Source organism: Protomyctophum bolini, assembly GCF_963924005.1.
Source record: "Protomyctophum bolini genome assembly, chromosome: 11".
Taxonomy (NCBI): domain Eukaryota; kingdom Metazoa; phylum Chordata; class Actinopteri; order Myctophiformes; family Myctophidae; genus Protomyctophum; species Protomyctophum bolini.
In genome coordinates this window covers 21440684-21467077 of record NC_137872.1, presented here as the reverse complement: position 1 = coordinate 21467077, position 26394 = coordinate 21440684, and the positions used below count along the sequence as shown (strand labels likewise).

The window sequence follows — 26394 nt, the reverse complement described above, 5'->3', positions numbered from 1 at the left end:
AAGCCCACATCACCTATGAACACAGGCCCGGTATGTGATGTGTGTTTATGTCTTGTCTCATTTCACATTTGTGAGTAAGGCTTCATCATGTCATCCCAACATCACATAATTAACTTAGGGTTAGGGTAGGGCTAGGTATGTGATGTTGGTTGATGTGATGCATGTCTTATAATGTGCAAGCTTCATCGTGTCAGTTAACATCACATTATGTGGTGTGTATTGATGTGATTTATTTATGCTGCCATTTGCAGCTAAAACTTTGGCATTGACGATGGGCCTATGACCCAAACGTTTTCTGCTGCACTTTTCACTTTTAGCACTTTGCAGCACTTTATGAGCATGACAAAATATTTTCTTAGTTTATGTCTGAGGAGTTTTCCTTAAGGTATTTGTGGAGTGAGTCTTCCGGCTTTCAATTGTATAAAGATATAAGCATGGCTATCATTATAGTCAAGATTCAAATTGAGTGTGTAGGCTCTCTCTTTTAATTATATTGCAAAATTTAAACTAATGACTGATTTGGACCTGTAAATTATAAACAAAAACTAAGGCACTGGTGTGGTACTCCTGGTTTACCAGAACGGGGTTCAACTCCCTGCGGTGCCCTCAATTTGTTGTATTTACATGGTTCATTTTCTGCTCATTGTTTCCTTTTCATAGATGATAACCCCCAGGTTCTTTACTGTGTCAAAATAATATAAATTGCTCTAAGCCTGATCGTTATCGATATAAATTAATGAGCTCCATCCCTACCCATGTGTCTCCTCTTGCCTCACTTTCGTATTCTGACTTTTGTATCTCTCTCCTCCTGGGATCTTTGCTCAAAATGCCTAAACATTTATATATGGAAATTAATTAAAAGACTGAGTTTACTACAAACTGTAGTCCTGTCCGAACCTGGAAGGACCACAGACTAATCTTTATTAAAGTAAATACTCAGTGGGTTATAGAACAACACTAGAATGAGGCAAAACGGTAAACTACGACAAGACATTTCATATAATGCAAAGCACTTAAACACAATTAAACTCCCATCACATAATAAAGCCTTTCTCTATAAAATACTAGCCTCTATTACGTGTACATAATATACTGATATATATACAACAGTGTTTGGTTGTGCAATTAACTCGCCCTGGTGGCGTGACCACGCCGAGGGGTTGGGTGGAGGGGTTCTCGTCTCACCCTCGTTACTTTTTCGGGTGACCTTTTGTCATAGAGGTTTTTAATCTAGTCTTTACTGTGCAGAGCGTGTCACCCCCGAGGACAGATGCCGGGAGAACTTAAACGCTCTGCCTCCTATTGTAACTTTTGATATTCAGGACTAAACATTTTTGTAAACTATGAACACACTGTTCTGTTAAGATTGTAGGGATCGATGAGTTCTTTGAAATATTGTGGTGCCTGACCATGTGAGGATTTTGAACTATATGTATTTAACCGGGAGCCAGTGTAGAGGCCAGTGATGGTTCTGATCACATGGTTCTCGGACCCCTAGTATAGGGTTTCCTCGTTACTACAGAGGAGTGCCAAATCTTTGATTGATACTTTTTTCATTTAATATCCATTCGTTCATATCATTAATGTAATAAATCAAATTTTCATTTATGTATTTGCTACATTAATTACATTAACCCTAGAATCACTATTCTGAGGGGAACATTGGCAAAAAGATCTGATGCTACAAGCTCATGATTTAAGAGGATTGGAAAAAAAGCTTTCATGTCGATGCCAGGCCCAGGAAATTAATCCCAATGCATTTTTCCCATAGACATTTCAAAGTATTTATTTAAAGACCCAAGTGTCGTACAAAGCAGAGTGGTGACGAATCATGACAACAAACACAATATCTTGGCCCAAACAAAGAAGAAAAACAACAAAGTGTTGTACCTGCCGTTTTTTTTCTAATTCTTTGTTTTGCCCAAAACATTGTGCCGTCATGATTTGTCACAACTCCAGTTGTCTTTGTCCACGGCGTAAACGTCTTTAATAAATACTTTCTGAAAAGTCTGAGGAAAATGAAGAGGGATTTATTTTCCGGGTCACTCGAGGGGGCGGGACTGCGACGCTCTATAGTATGCCGTGGTGCAACCCAACAGAGTTGCAGCACTTACTTCACACGGGTGTGATTTTTCAAGATTTGAGGATTTGAAAAAAAGATGAATCACGTAAAAAAGGTATACTATAGTCCATGGTTTCGGACTGCATGACGTTTTGCAGGATTTGAGTACAGGATGAAAATAATGGACCTGTAAATTACAATAAAACAAACTAAGGCACTGGTTGTGGTACTCCTGGTTTACCAGAGCGGGGTTCAAGTCCCTGCAGTGCTCTGCTCAATTTGTTGTATTTACATGGTTTCTTTTTTTTCTTCTGCTCATTGTGTTGCCTTTTCATAGATGATAACCCCAAGTACTAGTAGTATAACTTAGTAGTATAATAAGTATAAGTAGTAGTATACTTATACTATATAGAGGATACTACTAGTAGTATCCTCAAATTATGAAAAACTGCATGCTATAGTATGCCGTCTGAGATGGGCTACAGCCCATGGTCAAAAATTATGAGAAACGAGGCTAACTTTTTTTTTCAAAATTTCAAAAAACATGGGCTATAACCCACTGTTTTTTTCATTTTTTTCAAATCCTCAAAAATGATGAAAAACGGCGTGCCATAGTATGCCGTACGATATGGGCTATAACCCACGGTTCAAAATGATGAGAAACTAGGCTAACTTTTTTTTTCAAAATTTCAAAAAACATGGGCTATAACCCATCGTTTTTGTCATTTTGTAATTTCTTTCAAATCTTCAAAAATGATGAAAAACTGCGCGCTATAGTATGCCGTACGATATGGGCTATAGCCCACGGTCCAAAATGATGAGAAACGAGGCTAACTTTTTTTTTCAAAATTTCAAAAAACATGGGCTATAACCCACCGTTTTTTTCATTTTTCATTTTTTTCAAATCCTCAAAAATGATGAAAAACGGCGTGCCATAGTATGCCGTACGATATGGGCTATAGCCCACGGTCCAAAATGATGAGAAACGAGGCTAACTTTTTTTTTCAAAATTTCAAAAAACATGGGCTATAACCCACCGTTTTTTTCATTTTTTTCAAATCCTCAAAAATGTTGAAAAACGGCGTGCCATAGTATGCCGTACGATATGGGCTATAGCCCACGGTTCAAAATGATGAGAAACTAGGCTAACTTTTTTTTTCAAAATTTCAAAAAACATGGGCTATAACCCATCGTTTTTGTCATTTTGTAATTTTTTTCAAATCTTCAAAAATGATGAAAAACTGCGCGCTATAGTATGCCGTACGATATGGGCTATAGCCCACGGTCCAAAATGATGAGAAACGAGGCTAACTTTTTTTTTCAAAATTTCAAAAAACATGGGCTATAACCCACCGTTTTTTTCATTTTTCATTTTTTTCAAATCCTCAAAAATGATGAAAAACGGCGTGCCATAGTATGCCGTACGATATGGGCTATAGCCCACGGTCCAAAATGATGAGAAACGAGGCTAACTTTTTTTTTCAAAATTTCAAAAAACATGGGCTATAACCCACCGTTTTTTTCATTTTTTTCAAATCCTCAAAAATGTTGAAAAACGGCGTGCCATAGTATGCCGTACGATATGGGCTATAGCCCACGGTTCAAAATGATGAGAAACTAGGCTAACTTTTTTTTTCAAAATTTCAAAAAACATGGGCTATAACCCATCGTTTTTGTCATTTCGTAATTTTTTTCAAATCTTCAAAAATGATGAAAAACTGCGCGCTATAGTATGCCGTACGATATGGGCTATAGCCCACGGTCCAAAATGATGAGAAACGAGGCTAACTTTTTTTTTCAAAATTTCAAAAAACATGGGCTATAACCCACCGTTTTTTTCATTTTTCATTTTTTTCAAATCCTCAATTATGAAAAACGGCGTGCCATAGTATGCCTTACGATATGGGCTATAGCCCACGGTCCAAAATGATGAGAAACGAGGCTAACTTTTTTTTTCAAAATTTCAAAAAACATGGGCTATAACCCACCGTTTTTTTTATTTTTTCATTTTTTTCAAATCCTCAAAAATGATGAAAAACGGCGTGCCATAGTATGCCGTACGATATGGGCTATAGCCCACGGTTCAAAATGATGAGAAACGAGGCTAACTTTTTTTTTCAAAATTTCAAAAAACATGGGCTATAACCCACCGTTTTTTTAATTTTTTAATTTTTTTCAAATCCTCAAAAATGATGAAAAACGGCGTGCCATAGTATGCCGTACGATATGGGCTATAGCCCACGGTTCAAAATGATGAGAAACTAGGCTAACTTTTTTTTTCAAAATTTCAAAAAACATGGGCTATAACCCACCGTTTTTTTCATTTTTCATTTTTTTTCAAATCCTCAAAATTTTTGAAAAACGGCGTGCCATAGTATGCCGTACGATATGGGCTATAGCCCACGGTCCAAAATGATGAGAAACGAGGCTAACTTTTTTTTTCAAAATTTCAAAAAACATGGGCTATAACCCACCGTTTTTTTCATTTTTTCGTTTTTTTCAAATCCTCAAAAATGATGAAAAACGGCGTGCCATAGTATGCCGTACGATATGGGCTATAGCCCACGGTTCAAAATGATGAGAAACGAGGCTAACTTTTTTTTTCAAAATTTCAAAAAACATGGGCTATAACCCACCGTTTTTTTTATTTTTTCATTTTTTTCAAATCCTCAAAAATGATGAAAAACGGCGTGCCATAGTATGCCGTACGATATGGGCTATAGCCCACGGTTCAAAATGATGAGAAACGAGGCTAACTTTTTTTTTCAAAATTTCAAAAAACATGGGCTATAACCCATCGTTTTTGTCATTTCGTAATTTTTTTCAAATCTTCAAAAATGATGAAAAACTGCGCGCTATAGTATGCCGTACGATATGGGCTATAGCCCACGGTCCAAAATGATGAGAAACGAGGCTAACTTTTTTTTTCAAAATTTCAAAAAACATGGGCTATAACCCACCGTTTTTTTCATTTTTCATTTTTTTTCAAATCCTCAAAAATTATGAAAAACGGCGTGCCATAGTATGCCGTACGATATGGGCTATAGCCCACGGTCCAAAATGATGAGAAACGAGGCTAACTTTTTTTTTCAAAATTTCAAAAAACATGGGCTATAACCCACCGTTTTTTTCATTTTTTCATTTTTTTCAAATCCTCAAAAATGATGAAAAACGGCGTGCCATAGTATGCCGTACGATATGGGCTATAGCCCACGGTTCAAAATGATGAGAAACGAGGCTAACTTTTTTTTTCAAAATTTCAAAAAACATGGGCTATAACCCACCGTTTTTTTCATTTTTCCATTTTTTTCAAATCCTCAAAAATGATGAAAAACGGCGTGCCGTAGTATGCCGTACGATATGGGCTATAGCCCACGGTTCAAAATGATGAGAAACTAGGCTAACCTTTTTTTTCAAAATTTCAAAAAACATGGGCTATAACCCATCGTTTTTGTCATTTTGTAATTTTTTTCAAATCTTCAAAAATGATGAAAAACTGCGCGCTATAGTATGCCGTACGATATGGGCTATAGCCCACGGTCCAAAATGATGAGAAACGAGGCTAACTTTTTTTTTCAAAATTTAAAAAAACATGGGCTATAACCCACCGTTTTTTTCATTTTTCATTTTTTTCAAATCCTCAAAAATGATGAAAAACGGCGTGCCATAGTATGCCGTACGATATGGGCTATAGCCCACGGTCCAAAATGATGAGAAACGAGGCTAACTTTTTTTTTCAAAATTTCAAAAAACATGGGCTATAACCCACCGTTTTTTTCATTTTTTCATTTTTTTCAAATCCTCAAAAATGATGAAAAACGGCGTGCCATAGTATGCCGTACGATATGGGCTATAGCCCACGGTTCAAAATGATGAGAAACTAGGCTAACTTTTTTTTTTCAAAATTTCAAAAAACATGGGCTATAACCCATCGTTTTTGTCATTTTGTAATTTTTTTCAAATCTTCAAAAATGATGAAAAACTGCGCGCTATAGTATGCCGTACGATATGGGCTATAGCCCACGGTCCAAAATGATGAGAAACGAGGCTAACTTTTTTTTTCAAAATTTCAAAAAACATGGGCTATAACCCACCGTTTTTTTCATTTTTCATTTTTTTCAAATCCTCAAAAATTATGAAAAACGGCGTGCCATAGTATGCCGTACGATATGGGCTATAGCCTACGGTCCAAAATGATGAGAAACGAGGCTAACTTTTTTTTTCAAAATTTCAAAAAACATGGGCTATAACCCACCGTTTTTTTCATTTTTTCATTTTTTTCAAATCCTCAAAAATGATGAAAAACGGCGTGCCATAGTATGCCGTACGATATGGGCTATAGCCCACGGTCCAAAATGATGAGAAACGAGGCTAACTTTTTTTTTCAAAATTTCAAAAAACATGGGCTATAACCCACCGTTTTTTTCATTTTTTCATTTTTTTCAAATCCTCAAAAATGATGAAAAACGGCGTGCCATAGTATGCCGTACGATATGGGCTATAGCCCACGGTCCAAAATGATGAGAAACGAGGCTAACTTTTTTTTTTTAAATTTCAAAAAACATGGGCTATAACCCACCGTTTTTTTCATTTTTTCATTTTTTTCAAATCCTCAAAAATGATGAAAAACGGCGTGCCATAGTATGCCGTACGATATGGGCTATAGCCCACGGTTCAAAATGATGAGAAACGAGGCTAACTTTTTTTTTCAAAATTTCAAAAAACATGGGCTATAACCCACCGTTTTTTTCATTTTTTCATTTTTTTCAAATCCTCAAAAATGATGAAAAACGGCGTGCCATAGTATGCCGTACGATATGGGCTATAGCCCACGGTCCAAAATGATGAGAAACGAGGCTAACTTTTTTTTTTTTAATTTCAAAAAACATGGGCTATAACCCACCGTTTTTTTCATTTTTTCATTTTTTTCAAATCCTCAAAAATGATGAAAAACGGCGTGCCATAGTATGCCGTACGATATGGGCTATAGCCCACGGTTCAAAATGATGAGAAACGAGGCTAACTTTTTTTTTCAAAATTTCAAAAAACATGGGCTATAACCCACCGTTTTTTTCATTTTTTCATTTTTTTCAAATCCTCAAAAATGATGAAAAACGGCGTGCCATAGTATGCCGTACGATATGGGCTATAGACCACGGTTCAAAATGATGAGAAACTAGGCTAACTTTTTTTTTCAAAATTTCAAAAAACATGGGCTATAACCCATCGTTTTTGTCATTTTGTAATTTTTTTCAAATCTTCAAAAATGATGAAAAACTGCGCGCTATAGTATGCCGTACGATATGGGCTATAGCCCACGGTCCAAAATGATGAGAAACGAGGCTAACTTTTTTTTTCAAAATTTCAAAAAACATGGGCTATAACCCACCGTTTTTTTCATTTTTCATTTTTTTCAAATCCTCAAAAATGATGAAAAACGGCGTGCCATAGTATGCCGTACGATATGGGCTATAGCCCACGGTCCAAAATGATGAGAAACGAGGCTAACTTTTTTTTTCAAAATTTCAAAAAACATGGGCTATAACCCACCGTTTTTTTCATTTTTTCATTTTTTTCAAATCCTCAAAAATGATGAAAAACGGCGTGCCATAGTATGCCGTACGATATGGGCTATAGCCCACGGTCCAAAATGATGAGAAACGAGGCTAACTTTTTTTTTCAAAATTTCAAAAAACATGGGCTATAACCCACCGTTTTTTTCATTTTTTCATTTTTTTCAAATCCTCAAAAATGATGAAAAACGGCGTGCCATAGTATGCCGTACGATATGGGCTATAGCCCACGGTCCAAAATGATGAGAAACGAGGCTAACTTTTTTTTTCAAAATTTCAAAAAACATGGGCTATAACCCACCGTTTTTTTCATTTTTTCATTTTTTTCAAATCCTCAAAAATGATGAAAAACGGCGTGCCATAGTATGCCGTACGATATGGGCAATAGCCCACGGTTCAAAATGATGAGAAACGAGGCTAACTTTTTTTTTCAAAATTTCAAAAAACATGGGCTATAACCCACCGTTTTTTTAATTTTTGAATTTTTTTCAAATCCTCAAAAATGATGAAAAACGGCGTGCCATAGTATGCCGTACGATATGGGCTATAGCCCACGGTTCAAAATGATGAGAAACTAGGCTAACTTTTTTTTCCAAAATTTCAAAAAACATGGGCTATAACCCATCGTTTTTGTCATTTTGTAATTTTTTTCAAATCTTCAAAAATGATGAAAAACTGCGCGCTATAGTATGCCGTACGATATGGGCTATAGCCCACGGTCCAAAATGATGAGAAACGAGGCTAACTTTTTTTTTCAAAATTTAAAAAAACATGGGCTATAACCCACCGTTTTTTTCATTTTTCATTTTTTTCAAATCCTCAAAAATGATGAAAAACGGCGTGCCATAGTATGCCGTACGATATGGGCTATAGCCCACGGTCCAAAATGATGAGAAACGAGGCTAACTTTTTTTTTCAAAATTTCAAAAAACATGGGCTATAACCCACCGTTTTTTTCATTTTTTCATTTTTTTCAAATCCTCAAAAATGATGAAAAACGGCGTGCCATAGTATGCCGTACGATATGGGCTATAGCCCACGGTTCAAAATGATGAGAAACGAGGCTAACTTTTTTTTTCAAAATTTCAAAAAACATGGGCTATAACCCACCGTTTTTTTCATTTTTTCATTTTTTTCAAATCCTCAAAAATGATGAAAAACGGCGTGCCATAGTATGCCGTACGATATGGGCTATAGCCCACGGTTCAAAATGATGAGAAACTAGGCTAACTTTTTTTTTCAAAATTTCAAAAAACATGGGCTATAACCCATCGTTTTTGTCATTTCGTAATTTTTTTCAAATCTTCAAAAATGATGAAAAACTGCGCGCTATAGTATGCCGTACGATATGGGCTATAGCCCACGGTTCAAAATGATGAGAAACGAGGCTAACTTTTTTTTCCAAAATTTCAAAAAACATGGGCTATAACCCACCGTTTTTTTCATTTTGTAATTTTTTTCAAATCTTCAAAAATGATGAAAAACTGCGCGCTATAGTATGCCGTACGATATGGGCTATAGCCCACGGTCCAAAATGATGAGAAACGAGGCTAACTTTTTTTTTCAAAATTTAAAAAAACATGGGCTATAACCCACCGTTTTTTTCATTTTTCATTTTTTTCAAATCCTCAAAAATGATGAAAAACGGCGTGCCATAGTATGCCGTACGATATGGGCTATAGCCCACGGTCCAAAATGATGAGAAACGAGGCTAACTTTTTTTTTCAAAATTTCAAAAAACATGGGCTATAACCCACCGTTTTTTTCATTTTTTCATTTTTTTCAAATCCTCAAAAATGATGAAAAACGGCGTGCCATAGTATGCCGTACGATATGGGCTATAGCCCACGGTTCAAAATGATGAGAAACGAGGCTAACTTTTTTTTTCAAAATTTCAAAAAACATGGGCTATAACCCACCGTTTTTTTCATTTTTTCATTTTTTTCAAATCCTCAAAAATGATGAAAAACGGCGTGCCATAGTATGCCGTACGATATGGGCTATAGCCCACGGTTCAAAATGATGAGAAACTAGGCTAACTTTTTTTTTCAAAATTTCAAAAAACATGGGCTATAACCCATCATTTTTGTCATTTCGTAATTTTTTTCAAATCTTCAAAAATGATGAAAAACTGCGCGCTATAGTATGCCGTACGATATGGGCTATAGCCCACGGTTCAAAATGATGAGAAACGAGGCTAACTTTTTTTTCCAAAATTTCAAAAAACATGGGCTATAACCCACCGTTTTTTTCATTTTTCATTTTTTTCAAATCCTCAAAAATGATGAAAAACGGCGTGCCATAGTATGCCGTACGATATGGGCTATAGCCCACGGTCCAAAATGATGAGAAACGAGGCTAACTTATTTTTTCAAAATTTCAAAAAACATGGGCTATAACCCACCGTTTTTTTCATTTTTTCATTTTTTTCAAATCCTCAAAAATGATGAAAAACGGCGTGCCATAGTATGCCGTACGATATGGGCTATAGCCCACGGTTCAAAATGATGAGAAACTAGGCTAACTTTTTTTTTTCAAAATTTCAAAAAACATGGGCTATAACCCATCGTTTTTGTCATTTTGTAATTTTTTTCAAATCTTCAAAAATGATGAAAAACTGCGCGCTATAGTATGCCGTACGATATGGGCTATAGCCCACGGTCCAAAATGATGAGAAACGAGGCTAACTTTTTTTTTCAAAATTTCAAAAAACATGGGCTATAACCCACCGTTTTTTTCATTTTTCATTTTTTTCAAATCCTCAAAAATTATGAAAAACGGCGTGCCATAGTATGCCGTACGATATGGGCTATAGCCTACGGTCCAAAATGATGAGAAACGAGGCTAACTTTTTTTTTCAAAATTTCAAAAAACATGGGCTATAACCCACCGTTTTTTTCATTTTTTCATTTTTTTCAAATCCTCAAAAATGATGAAAAACGGCGTGCCATAGTATGCCGTACGATATGGGCTATAGCCCACGGTCCAAAATGATGAGAAACGAGGCTAACTTTTTTTTTCAAAATTTCAAAAAACATGGGCTATAACCCACCGTTTTTTTCATTTTTTCATTTTTTTCAAATCCTCAAAAATGATGAAAAACGGCGTGCCATAGTATGCCGTACGATATGGGCTATAGCCCACGGTCCAAAATGATGAGAAACGAGGCTAACTTTTTTTTTTTAAATTTCAAAAAACATGGGCTATAACCCACCGTTTTTTTCATTTTTTCATTTTTTTCAAATCCTCAAAAATGATGAAAAACGGCGTGCCATAGTATGCCGTACGATATGGGCTATAGCCCACGGTTCAAAATGATGAGAAACGAGGCTAACTTTTTTTTTCAAAATTTCAAAAAACATGGGCTATAACCCACCGTTTTTTTCATTTTTTCATTTTTTTCAAATCCTCAAAAATGATGAAAAACGGCGTGCCATAGTATGCCGTACGATATGGGCTATAGCCCACGGTTCAAAATGATGAGAAACTAGGCTAACTTTTTTTTTCAAAATTTCAAAAAACATGGGCTATAACCCATCGTTTTTGTCATTTTGTAATTTTTTTCAAATCTTCAAAAATGATGAAAAACTGCGCGCTATAGTATGCCGTACGATATGGGCTATAGCCCACGGTCCAAAATGATGAGAAACGAGGCTAACTTTTGTTTTCAAAATTTCAAAAAACATGGGCTATAACCCACCGTTTTTTTCATTTTTCATTTTTTTCAAATCCTCAAAAATGATGAAAAACGGCGTGCCATAGTATGCCGTACGATATGGGCTATAGCCCACGGTCCAAAATGATGAGAAACGAGGCTAACTTTTTTTTTCAAAATTTCAAAAAACATGGGCTATAACCCACCGTTTTTTTCATTTTTTCATTTTTTTCAAATCCTCAAAAATGATGAAAAACGGCGTGCCATAGTATGCCGTACGATATGGGCTATAGCCCACGGTCCAAAATGATGAGAAACGAGGCTAACTTTTTTTTTCAAAATTTCAAAAAACATGGGCTATAACCCACCGTTTTTTTCATTTTTTCATTTTTTTCAAATCCTCAAAAATGATGAAAAACGGCGTGCCATAGTATGCCGTACGATATGGGCTATAGCCCACGGTCCAAAATGATGAGAAACGAGGCTAACTTTTTTTTTCAAAATTTCAAAAAACATGGGCTATAACCCACCGTTTTTTTCATTTTTTCATTTTTTTCAAATCCTCAAAAATGATGAAAAACGGCGTGCCATAGTATGCCGTACGATATGGGCAATAGCCCACGGTTCAAAATGATGAGAAACGAGGCTAACTTTTTTTTTCAAAATTTCAAAAAACATGGGCTATAACCCACCGTTTTTTTAATTTTTTAATTTTTTTCAAATCCTCAAAAATGATGAAAAACGGCGTGCCATAGTATGCCGTACGATATGGGCTATAGCCCACGGTTCAAAATGATGAGAAACTAGGCTAACTTTTTTTTTCAAAATTTCAAAAAACATGGGCTATAACCCATCGTTTTTGTCATTTTGTAATTTTTTTCAAATCTTCAAAAATGATGAAAAACTGCGCGCTATAGTATGCCGTACGATATGGGCTATAGCCCACGGTCCAAAATGATGAGAAACGAGGCTAACTTTTTTTTTCAAAATTTCAAAAAACATGGGCTATAACCCACCGTTTTTTTCATTTTTCATTTTTTTCAAATCCTCAAAAATGATGAAAAACGGCGTGCCATAGTATGCCGTACGATATGGGCTATAGCCCACGGTCCAAAATGATGAGAAACGAGGCTAACTTTTTTTTTCAAAATTTCAAAAAACATGGGCTATAACCCACCGTTTTTTTCATTTTTTCATTTTTTTCAAATCCTCAAAAATGATGAAAAACGGCGTGCCATAGTATGCCGTACGATATGGGCTATAGCCCACGGTTCAAAATGATGAGAAACGAGGCTAACTTTTTTTTTCAAAATTTCAAAAAACATGGGCTATAACCCACCGTTTTTTTCATTTTTTCATTTTTTTCAAATCCTCAAAAATGATGAAAAACGGCGTGCCATAGTATGCCGTACGATATGGGCTATAGCCCACGGTTCAAAATGATGAGAAACTAGGCTAACTTTTTTTTTCAAAATTTCAAAAAACATGGGCTATAACCCATCGTTTTTGTCATTTCGTAATTTTTTTCAAATCTTCAAAAATGATGAAAAACTGCGCGCTATAGTATGCCGTACGATATGGGCTATAGCCCACGGTTCAAAATGATGAGAAACGAGGCTAACTTTTTTTTCCAAAATTTCAAAAAACATGGGCTATAACCCACCGTTTTTTTCATTTTTTCATTTTTTTCAAATCCTCAAAAATGATGAAAAACGGCGTGCCATAGTATGCCGTACGATATGGGCAATAGCCCACGGTTCAAAATGATGAGAAACGAGGCTAACTTTTTTTTTCAAAATTTCAAAAAACATGGGCTATAACCCACCGTTTTTTTAATTTTTGAATTTTTTTCAAATCCTCAAAAATGATGAAAAACGGCGTGCCATAGTATGCCGTACGATATGGGCTATAGCCCACGGTTCAAAATGATGAGAAACTAGGCTAACTTTTTTTTTCAAAATTTCAAAAAACATGGGCTATAACCCATCGTTTTTGTCATTTTGTAATTTTTTTCAAATCTTCAAAAATGATGAAAAACTGCGCGCTATAGTATGCCGTACGATATGGGCTATAGCCCACGGTCCAAAATGATGAGAAACGAGGCTAACTTTTTTTTTCAAAATTTCAAAAAACATGGGCTATAACCCACCGTTTTTTTCATTTTTCATTTTTTTCAAATCCTCAAAAATGATGAAAAACGGCGTGCCATAGTATGCCGTACGATATGGGCTATAGCCCACGGTCCAAAATGATGAGAAACGAGGCTAACTTTTTTTTTCAAAATTTCAAAAAACATGGGCTATAACCCACCGTTTTTTTCATTTTTTCATTTTTTTCAAATCCTCAAAAATGATGAAAAACGGCGTGCCATAGTATGCCGTACGATATGGGCTATAGCCCACGGTTCAAAATGATGAGAAACGAGGCTAACTTTTTTTTTCAAAATTTCAAAAAACATGGGCTATAACCCACCGTTTTTTTCATTTTTTCATTTTTTTCAAATCCTCAAAAATGATGAAAAACGGCGTGCCATAGTATGCCGTACGATATGGGCTATAGCCCACGGTTCAAAATGATGAGAAACTAGGCTAACTTTTTTTTTCAAAATTTCAAAAAACATGGGCTATAACCCATCGTTTTTGTCATTTCGTAATTTTTTTCAAATCTTCAAAAATGATGAAAAACTGCGCGCTATAGTATGCCGTACGATATGGGCTATAGCCCACGGTTCAAAATGATGAGAAACGAGGCTAACTTTTTTTTCCAAAATTTCAAAAAACATGGGCTATAACCCACCGTTTTTTTCATTTTTTCATTTTTTTCAAATCCTCAAAAATGATGAAAAACGGCGTGCCATAGTATGCCGTACGATATGGGCTATAGCCCACGGTTCAAAATGATGAGAAACGAGGCTAACTTTTTTTTTCAAAATTTCAAAAAACATGGGCTATAACCCACCGTTTTTTTCATTTTTCATTTTTTTCAAATCCTCAAAAATGATGAAAAACGGCGTGCCATAGTATGCCGTACGATATGGGCTATAGCCCACGGTCCAAAATGATGAGAAACGAGGCTAACTTTTTTTTTCAAAATTTCAAAAAACATGGGCTATAACCCACCGTTTTTTTCATTTTTTCATTTTTTTCAAATCCTCAAAAATGATGAAAAACGGCGTGCCATAGTATGCCGTACGATATGGGCTATAGCCCACGGTTCAAAATGATGAGAAACGAGGCTAACTTTTTTTTTCAAAATTTCAAAAAACATGGGCTATAACCCACCGTTTTTTTCATTTTTTCATTTTTTTCAAATCCTCAAAAATGATGAAAAACGGCGTGCCATAGTATGCCGTACGATATGGGCTATAGCCCACGGTTCAAAATGATGAGAAACTAGGCTAACTTTTTTTTCCAAAATTTCAAAAAACATGGGCTATAACCCACTGTTTTTTTCATTTTTTCATTTTTTTCAAATCCTCAAAAATGATGAAAAACGGCGTGCCATAGTATGCCGTACGATATGGGCAGTGTTGGGGAAGTTACTTTGAAAGCGTAGCTTGTAAAGCTACAAGTAGCTCACCATGGCAGTAGCTTGATCAAGCTACATAGCTACCCCTGGAGAAATGTAGCTTGTAAAGCTACAGCTACATAGGAAAAGTAGCTCAGCTACTTTTTATTTTTCAGCGTTAAATTGAGAATGTACATGCGGGAGACCCCTGCTCCCCTCTGGGAGACCCCTCCCACCCTGCTCCCCTCTGGGAGACCCCTCCTCCCCCTGCTCCCCTCTGGGAGACCCCTCCTCCCACCCTGCTCCCATCTGGGAGACCCCTCCTCCCCCTGCTCCTCTCTGGGAGACCCCTCCCACCCTGCTCCCCTCTGGGAGACCCCTCCTCCCACCCTGCTCCCCTCTGGGAGACCCCTCCTCACCCTGCTCCCCTCTGGGAGACCCCTCCCACCCTGCTCCCCTCTGGGAGACCCCTCCCACCCTGCTCCCCTCTGGGAGACCCCTGCTCCCCTCTGGGAGACCCCTCCTCCCCTCTGGGAGACCCAAAATTGTAGCTTGTAACTTGAGTAGCTAAGCTACAAAAAATGACCCAAAAAGTAGCTGAGCTACTTGACGAGGTACACAAATATGAATGTAGCTAAAATACCACAAGCTACAGCAAAATGTAGCTAAGCTACGTAGCTCAGCTACATGTAGCTTAATACTCCCCAACACTGGATATGGGCTATAGTCCACGGTCCAAAATGATGAGAAACGAGGCTAACTTTTTTTTTCAAAATTTCAAAAAACATGGGCTATAACCCACCGTTTTTTTCATTTTTCATTTTTTTCAAATCCTCAAAAATGATGAAAAACGTCGTGCCATAGTATGCCGTACGATATGGGCTATAGCCCACGGTCCAAAATGATGAGAAACGAGGCTAACTTTTTTTTTCAAAATTTCAAAAAACATGGGCTATAACCAACCGTTTTTTTCATTTTTTCATTTTTTTCAAATCCTCAAAAATGATGAAAAACGGCGTGCCATAGTATGCCGTACGATATGGGCTATAGCCCACGGTCCAAAATGATGAGAAACGAGGCTAACTTTTTTTTTCAAAATTTCAAAAAACATGGGCTATAACCCACCGTTTTTTTCATTTTTTCATTTTTTTCAAATCCTCAAAAATGATGAAAAACGGCGTGCCATAGTATGCCGTACGATATGGGCTATAGCCCACGGTTCAAAATGATGAGAAACGAGGCTAACTTTTTTTTTCAAAATTTCAAAAAACATGGGCTATAACCCACCGTTTTTTTCATTTTTTCATTTTTTTCAAATCCTCAAAAATGATGAAAAACGGCGTGCCATAGTATGCCGTACGATATGGGCTATAGCCCACGGTTCAAAATGATGAGAAACTAGGCTAACTTTTTTTTTCAAAATTTCAAAAAACATGGGCTATAACCCATCGTTTTTGTCATTTTGTAATTTTTTTCAAATCTTCAAAAATGATGAAAAACTGCGCGCTATAGTATGCCGTACGATATGGGCTATAGCCCACGGTCCAAAATGATGAGAAACGAGGCTAACTTTTTTTTTCAAAATTTCAAAAAACATGGGCTATAACCCACCGTTTTTTTTATTTTTCATTTTTTTCAAATCCTCAAAAATGATGAAAAACGGCGTGCCATAGTATGCCGTACAATATGGGCTATAGCCCACGGTCCAAAATGATGAGAAACGAGGCTAACTTTTTTTTTCAAAATTTCAAAAAACATGGGCTATAACCCACCGTTTTTTTCATTTTTCATTTTTTTCAAATCCTCAAAAATGATGAAAAACGGCGTGCCATAGTATGCCGTACGATATGGGCTATAGCCCACGGTTCAAAATGATGAGAAACTAGGCTAACTTCTTTTTTCAAAATTTCAAAAAACATGGGCTATAACCCACCGTTTTTTTCATTTTTTCATTTTTTTCAAATCCTCAAAAATGATGAAAAACGGCGTGCCATAGTATGCCGTACGATATGGGCTATAGCCCACGGTTCAAAATGATGAGAAACGAGGCTAACTTTTTTTTTTCAAAATTTCAAAAAACATGGGCTATAACCCACCGTTTTTTTCATTTTTCATTTTTTTCAAATCCTCAAAAATGATGAAAAACGGCGTGCTATAGTATGCCGTACGATATGGGCTATAGCCCACGGTCCAAAATGATGAGAAACGAGGCTAACTTTTTTTTTCAAAATTTCAAAAAACATGGGCTATAACCCACCGTTTTTTTCATTTTTCATTTTTTTCAAATCCTCAAAAATGATGAAAACCGGCGTGCCATAGTATGCCGTACGATATGGGCTATAGCCCACGGTCCAAAATGATGAGAAACGAGGCTAACTTTTTTTTTCAAAATTTCAAAAAACATGGGCTATAACCCACCGTTTTTTTCATTTTTCATTTTTTTCAAATCCTCAAAAATGATGAAAAACGGCGTGCCATAGTATGCCGTACGATATGGGCTATAGCCCACGGTTCAAAATGATGAGAAACTAGGCTAACTTTTTTTTTCAAAATTTCAAAAAACATGGCCTATAACCCATCGTTTTTGTCATTTTGTAATTTTTTTCAAATCTTCAAAAATGATGAAAAACTGCGCGCTATAGTATGCCGTACGATATGGGCTATAGCCCACCGTCCAAAATGATGAGAAACGAGGCTAACTTTTTTTTTCAAAATTTCAAAAAACATGGGCTATAACCCACCGTTTTTTTCATTTTTCATTTTTTTCAAATCCTCAAAAATGATGAAAAACGGCGTGCCATAGTATGCCGTACGATATGGGCTATAGCCCACGGTTCAAAATGATGAGAAACTAGGCTAACTTTTTTTTTCAAAATTTCAAAAAACATGGGCTATAACCCATCGTTTTTGTCATTTTGTAATTTTTTTCAAATCTTCAAAAATGATGAAAAACTGCGCGCTATAGTATGCCGTACGATATGGGCTATAGCCCACGGTCCAAAATGATGAGAAACGAGGCTAACTTTTTTTTTTTAAATTTCAAAAAACATGGGCTATAACCCACCGTTTTTTTTCATTTTTTCATTTTTTTCAAATCCTCAAAAATGATGAAAAACGGCGTGCCATAGTATGCCGTACGATATGGGCTATAGCCCACGGTTCAAAATGATGAGAAACGAGGCTAACTTTTTTTTTCAAAATTTCAAAAAACATGGGCTATAACCCACCGTTTTTTCATTTTTTCATTTTTTTCAAATCCTCAAAAATGATGAAAAACGGCGTGCCATAGTATGCCGTACGATATGGGCTATAGCCCACGGTTCAAAATGATGAGAAACGAGGCTAACTTTTTTTTTCAAAATTTCAAAAAACATGGGCTATAACCCACCGTTTTTTTCATTTTTTCATTTTTTTCAAATCCTCAAAAATGATGAAAAACGGCGTGCCATAGTATGCCGTACGATATGGGCTATAGCCCACGGTTCAAAATGATGAGAAACTAGGCTAACTTTTTTTTTCAAAATTTCAAAAAACATGGGCTATAACCCATCGTTTTTGTCATTTTGTAATTTTTTTCAAATCTTCAAAAATGATGAAAAACTGCGCGCTATAGTATGCCGTACGATATGGGCTATAGCCCACGGTCCAAAATGATGAGAAACGAGGCTAACTTTTTTTTTCAAAATTTCAAAAAACATGGGCTATAACCCACCGTTTTTTTCATTTTTTCATTTTTTTCAAATCCTCAAAAATGATGAAAAACGGCGTGCCATAGTATGCCGTACGATATGGGCTATAGCCCACGGTTCAAAATGATGAGAAACGAGGCTAACTTTTTTTTTCAAATTTTCAAAAAACATGGGCTATAACCCACCGTTTTTTTCATTTTTTCATTTTTTTCAAATCCTCAAAAATGATGAAAAACGGCGTGCCATAGTATGCCGTACGATATGGGCTATAGCCCACGGTTCAAAATGATGAGAAACGAGGCTAACTTTTTTTTTCAAAATTTCAAAAAACATGGGCTATAACCCACCGTTTTTTCATTTTTTCATTTTTTTCAAATCCTCAAAAATGATGAAAAACGGCGTGCCATAGTATGCCGTACGATATGGGCTATAGCCCACGGTTCAAAATGATGAGAAACGAGGCTAACTTTTTTTTTCAAAATTTCAAAAAACATGGGCTATAACCCACCGTTTTTTTCATTTTTTCATTTTTTTCAAATCCTCAAAAATGATGAAAAACGGCGTGCCATAGTATGCCGTACGATATGGGCTATAGCCCACGGTTCAAAATGATGAGAAACGAGGCTAACTTTTTTTTTCAAAATTTCAAAAAACATGGGCTATAACCCATCGTTTTTGTCATTTTGTAATTTTTTTCAAATCTTCAAAAATGATGAAAAACTGCGCGCTATAGTATGCCGTACGATATGGGCTATAGCCCACGGTCCAAAATGATGAGAAACGAGGCTAACTTTTTTTTTCAAAATTTCAAAAAACATGGGCTATAACCCACCGTTTTTTTCATTTTTCATTTTTTTCAAATCCTCAAAAATGATGAAAAACGGCGTGCCATAGTATGCCGTACGATATGGGCTATAGCCCACGGTCCAAAATGATGAGAAACGAGGCTAACTTTTTTTTTCAAAATTTCAAAAAACATGGGCTATAACCCACCGTTTTTTTCATTTTTTCATTTTTTTCAAATCCTCAATTATGATGAAAAACGGCGTGCCATAGTATGCCGTACGATATGGGCTATAGCCCACGGTTCAAAATGATGAGAAACGAGGCTAACTTTTTTTTTCAAAATTTCAAAAAACATGGGCTATAACCCACCGTTTTTTTCATTTTTTCATTTTTTTCAAATCCTCAAAAATGATGAAAAACGGCGTGCCATAGTATGCCGTACGATATGGGCTATAGCCCACGGTCCAAAATGATGAGAAACGAGGCTAACTTTTTTTTTCAAAATTTCAAAAAACATGGGCTATAACCCACCGTTTTTTTCATTTTTTCATTTTTTTCAAATCCTCAAAAATGATGAAAAACGGCGTGCCATAGTATGCCGTACGATATGGGCTATAGCCCACGGTCCAAAATGATGAGAAACGAGGCTAACTTTTTTTTTCAAAATTTCAAAAAACATGGGCTATAACCAACCGTTTTTTTCATTTTTTCATTTTTTTCAAATCCTCAAAAATGATGAAAAACGGCGTGCCATAGTATGCCGTACGATATGGGCTATAGCCCACGGTTCAAAATGATGAGAAACTAGGCTAACTTTTTTTTTCAAAATTTCAAAAAACATGGGCTATAACCCACCGTTTTTTTCATTTTTTCATTTTTTTCAAATCCTCAAAAATGATGAAAAACGGCGTGCCATAGTATGCCGTACGATATGGGCTATAGCCCACGGTTCAAAATGATGAGAAACTAGGCTAACTTTTTTTTTCAAAATTTCAAAAAACATGGGCTATAACCCATCGTTTTTGTCATTTTGTAATTTTTTTCAAATCTTCAAAAATGATGAAAAACTGCGCGCTATAGTATGCCGTACGATATGGGCTATAGCCCACGGTCAAAAATGATGAGAAACGAGGCTAACTTTTTTTTTCAAAATTTCAAAAAACATGGGCTATAACCCACCGTTTTTTTCATTTTTCATTTTTTTCAAATCCTCAAAAATGATGAAAAACGGCGTGCCATAGTATGCCGTACGATATGGGCTATAGCCCACGGTCCAAAATGATGAGAAACGAGGCTAACTTTTTTTTTCAAAATTTCAAAAAACATGGGCTATAACCCACCGTTTTTTTCATTTTTTCATTTTTTTCAAATCCTCAAAAATGATGAAAAACGGCGTGCCATAGTATGCCGTACGATATGGGCTATAGCCCACGGTTCAAAATGATGAGAAACTAGGCTAACTTTTTTTTCCAAAATTTCAAAAAACATGGGCTATAACCCATCGTTTTTGTCATTTCGTAATTTTTTTCAAATCTTCAAAAATGATGAAAAACTGCGCGCTATAGTATGCCGTACGATATAGCCCACGGTTCAAAATGATGAGAAACGAGGCTAACTTTTTTTTTCAAAATTTCAAAAAACATGGGCTATAACCCACCGTTTTTTTCATTTTTTCATTTTTTTCAAATCCTCAAAAATGATGAAAAACGGCGTGCCATAGTATGCCGTACGATATGGGCTATAGCCCACGGTTCAAAATGATGAGAAACGAGGCTAACTTTTTTTTTCAAAATTTCAAAAAACATGGGCTATAACCCACCGTTTTTTTCATTTTTTCATTTTTTTCAAATCCTCAAAAATGATGAAAAACGGCGTGCCATAGTATGCCGTACGATATGGGCTATAGCCCACGGTTCAAAATGATGAGAAACTAGGCTAACTTTTTTTTTCAAAATTTCAAAAAACATGGGCTATAACCCATCATTTTTGTCATTTTGTAATTTTTTTCAAATCTTCAAAAATGATGAAAAACTGCGCGCTATAGTATGCCGTACGATATGGGCTATAGCCCACGGTTCAAAATGATGAGAAACGAGGCTAACTTTTTTTTTCAAAATTTCAAAAAACATGGGCTATAACCCACCGTTTTTTTCATTTTTCATTTTTTTTAAATCCTCAAAAATGATGAAAAACGGCGTGCCATAGTATGCCGTACGATATGGGCTATAGCCCACGGTTCAAAATGATGAGAAACTAGGCTAACTTTTTTTTTCAAAATTTCAAAAAACATGGGCTATAACCCACCGTTTTTTTCATTTTTTCATTTTGTTTCAAATCCTCAAAAATGATGAAAAACGGCGTGCCATAGTATGCCGTACGATATGGGCTATAGCCCACGGTTCAAAATGATGAGAAACGAGGCTAACTTTTTTTTTTTAAATTTCAAAAAACATGGGCTATAACCCACTGTTTTTTTCATTTTTTCATTTTTTTCAAATCCTCAAAAATGATGAAAAACGGCGTGCCATAGTATGCCGTACGATATGGGCTATAGCCCACGGTTCAAAATGATGAGAAACTAGGCTAACTTTTTTTTTTTTAATTTCAAAAAACATGGGCTATAACCCATCGTTTTTGTCATTTTGTAATTTTTTTCAAATCTTCAAAAATGATGAAAAACTGCGCGCTATAGTATGCCGTACGATATGGGCTATAGCCCACGGTCCAAAATGATGAGAAACGAGGCTAACTTTTTTTTTCAAAATTTCAAAAAACATGGGCTATAACCCACCGTTTTTTTCATTTTTCATTTTTTTCAAATCCTCAAAAATGATGAAAAACGGCGTGCCATAGTATGCCGTACGATATGGGCTATAGCCCACGGTCCAAAATGATGAGAAACGAGGCTAACTTTTTTTTTCAAAATTTCAAAAAACATGGGCTATAACCCACCGTTTTTTTCATTTTTTCATTTTTTTCAAATCCTCAAAAATGATGAAAAACGGCGTGCCATAGTATGCCGTACGATATGGGCTATAGCCCACGGTCCAAAATGATGAGAAACGAGGCTAACTTTTTTTTCTCAAAATTTCAAAAAACATGGGCTATAACCCACCGTTTTTTTCATTTTTTCATTTTTTTCAAATCCTCAAAAATGATGAAAAACGGCGTGCCATAGTATGCCGTACGATATGGGCTATAGCCCACGGTTCAAAATGATGAGAAACGAGGCTAACTTTTTTTTTTCAAAATTTCAAAAAACATGGGCTATAACCCACCGTTTTTTTCATTTTTTCATTTTTTTCAAATCCTCAAAAATGATGAAAAACGGCGTGCCATAGTATGCCGTACGATATGGGCTATAGCCCACGGTTCAAAATGATGAGAAACTAGGCTAACTTTTTTTTTCAAAATTTCAAAAAACATGGGCTATAACCCATCGTTTTTGTCATTTTGTAATTTTTTTCAAATCTTCAAAAATGATGAAAAACTGCGCGTTATAGTATGCCGTACGATATGGGCTATAGCCCACGGTCCAAAATGATGAGAAACGAGGCTAACTTTTTTTTTCAAAATTTCAAAAAACATGGGCTATAACCCACCGTTTTTTTCATTTTTCATTTTTTTCAAATCCTCAAAAATGATGAAAAACGGCGTGCCATAGTATGCCGTACGATATGGGCTATAGCCCACGGTCCAAAATGATGAGAAACGAGGCTAACTTTTTTTTTCAAAATTTCAAAAAACATGGGCTATAACCCACCGTTTTTTTCATTTTTTCATTTTTTTCAAATCCTCAAAAATGATGAAAAACGGCGTGCCATAGTATGCCGTACGATATGGGCTATAGCCCACGGTTCAAAATGATGAGAAACGAGGCTAACTTTTTTTTTCAAAATTTCAAAAAACATGGGCTATAACCCACCGTTTTTTTCATTTTTCCATTTTTTTCAAATCCTCAAAAATGATGAAAAACGGCGTGCCGTAGTATGCCGTACGATATGGGCTATAGCCCACGGTTCAAAATGATGAGAAACTAGGCTAACCTTTTTTTTCAAAATTTCAAAAAACATGGGCTATAACCCATCGTTTTTGTCATTTTGTAATTTTTTTCAAATCTTCAAAAATGATGAAAAACTGCGCGCTATAGTATGCCGTACGATATGGGCTATAGCCCACGGTCCAAAATGATGAGAAACGAGGCTAACTTTTTTTTTCAAAATTTAAAAAAACATGGGCTATAACCCACCGTTTTTTTCATTTTTCATTTTTTTCAAATCCTCAAAAATGATGAAAAACGGCGTGCCATAGTATGCCGTACGATATGGGCTATAGCCCACGGTCCAAAATGATGAGAAACGAGGCTAACTTTTTTTTTCAAAATTTCAAAAAACATGGGCTATAACCCACCGTTTTTTTCATTTTTTCATTTTTTTCAAATCCTCAAAAATGATGAAAAACGGCGTGCCATAGTATGCCGTACGATATGGGCTATAGCCCACGGTTCAAAATGATGAGAAACTAGGCTAACTTTTTTTTTTCAAAATTTCAAAAAACATGGGCTATAACCCATCGTTTTTGTCATTTTGTAATTTTTTTCAAATCTTCAAAAATGATGAAAAACTGCGCGCTATAGTATGCCGTACGATATGGGCTATAGCCCACGGTCCAAAATGATGAGAAACGAGGCTAACTTTTTTTTTCAAAATTTCAAAAAACATGGGCTATAACCCACCGTTTTTTTCATTTTTCATTTTTTTCAAATCCTCAAAAATTATGAAAAACGGCGTGCCATAGTATGCCGTACGATATGGGCTATAGCCTACGGTCCAAAATGATGAGAAACGAGGCTAACTTTTTTTTTCAAAATTTCAAAAAACATGGGCTATAACCCACCGTTTTTTTCATTTTTTCATTTTTTTCAAATCCTCAAAAATGATGAAAAACGGCGTGCCATAGTATGCCGTACGATATGGGCTATAGCCCACGGTCCAAAATGATGAGAAACGAGGCTAACTTTTTTTTTCAAAATTTCAAAAAACATGGGCTATAACCCACCGTTTTTTTCATTTTTTCATTTTTTTCAAATCCTCAAAAATGATGAAAAACGGCGTGCCATAGTATGCCGTACGATATGGGCTATAGCCCACGGTCCAAAATGATGAGAAACGAGGCTAACTTTTTTTTTTTAAATTTCAAAAAACATGGGCTATAACCCACCGTTTTTTTCATTTTTTCATTTTTTTCAAATCCTCAAAAATGATGAAAAACGGCGTGCCATAGTATGCCGTACGATATGGGCTATAGCCCACGGTTCAAAATGATGAGAAACGAGGCTAACTTTTTTTTTCAAAATTTCAAAAAACATGGGCTATAACCCACCGTTTTTTTCATTTTTTCATTTTTTTCAAATCCTCAAAAATGATGAAAAACGGCGTGCCATAGTATGCCGTACGATATGGGCTATAGCCCACGGTTCAAAATGATGAGAAACTAGGCTAACTTTTTTTTTCAAAATTTCAAAAAACATGGGCTATAACCCATCGTTTTTGTCATTTTGTAATTTTTTTCAAATCTTCAAAAATGATGAAAAACTGCGCGCTATAGTATGCCGTACGATATGGGCTATAGCCCACGGTCCAAAATGATGAGAAACGAGGCTAACTTTTTTTTTCAAAATTTCAAAAAACATGGGCTATAACCCACCGTTTTTTTCATTTTTCATTTTTTTCAAATCCTCAAAAATGATGAAAAACGGCGTGCCATAGTATGCCGTACGATATGGGCTATAGCCCACGGTCCAAAATGATGAGAAACGAGGCTAACTTTTTTTTTCAAAATTTCAAAAAACATGGGCTATAACCCACCGTTTTTTTCATTTTTTCATTTTTTTCAAATCCTCAAAAATGATGAAAAACGGCGTGCCATAGTATGCCGTACGATATGGGCTATAGCCCACGGTCCAAAATGATGAGAAACGAGGCTAACTTTTTTTTTCAAAATTTCAAAAAACATGGGCTATAACCCACCGTTTTTTTCATTTTTTCATTTTTTTCAAATCCTCAAAAATGATGAAAAACGGCGTGCCATAGTATGCCGTACGATATGGGCTATAGCCCACGGTCCAAAATGATGAGAAACGAGGCTAACTTTTTTTTTTCAAAATTTCAAAAAACATGGGCTATAACCCATCGTTTTTGTCATTTTGTAATTTTTTTCAAATCTTCAAAAATGATGAAAAACTGCGCGCTATAGTATGCCGTACGATATGGGCTATAGCCCACGGTCCAAAATGATGAGAAACGAGGCTAACTTTTTTTTTCAAAATTTCAAAAAACATGGGCTATAACCCACCGTTTTTTTCATTTTTCATTTTTTTCAAATCCTCAAAAATGATGAAAAACGGCGTGCCATAGTATGCCGTACGATATGGGCTATAGCCCACGGTCCAAAATGATGAGAAACGAGGCTAACTTTTTTTTTCAAAATTTCAAAAAACATGGGCTATAACCCACCGTTTTTTTCATTTTTTCATTTTTTTCAAATCCTCAAAAATGATGAAAAACGGCGTGCCATAGTATGCCGTACGATATGGGCTATAGCCCACGGTCCAAAATGATGAGAAACGAGGCTAACTTTTTTTTTCAAAATTTCAAAAAACATGGGCTATAACCCACCGTTTTTTTCATTTTTTCATTTTTTTCAAATCCTCAAAAATGATGAAAAACGGCGTGCCATAGTATGCCGTACGATATGGGCTATAGCCCACGGTCCAAAATGATGAGAAACGAGGCTAACTTTTTTTTTTCAAAATTTCAAAAAACATGGGCTATAACCCACCGTTTTTTTCATTTTTTCATTTTTTTCAAATCCTCAAAAATGATGAAAAACGGCGTGCCATAGTATGCCGTACGATATGGGCTATAGCCCACGGTTCAAAATGATGAGAAACGAGGCTAACTTTTTTTTCCAAAATTTCAAAAAACATGGGCTATAACCCACCGTTTTTTTAATTTTTGAATTTTTTTCAAATCCTCAAAAATGATGAAAAACGGCGTGCCATAGTATGCCGTACGATATGGGCTATAGCCCACGGTTCAAAATGATGAGAAACTAGGCTAA

General features: G+C 35.9%; 1 protein-coding gene across 1 annotated transcript in view; it reads left to right on the top strand.

Moving 5' to 3' along the window:
• Window positions 1-26394, top strand: part of LOC308323795 (uncharacterized protein) — a 144653-nt gene that overhangs the window by 32742 nt on the left and 85517 nt on the right. The window lies entirely within an intron of this gene.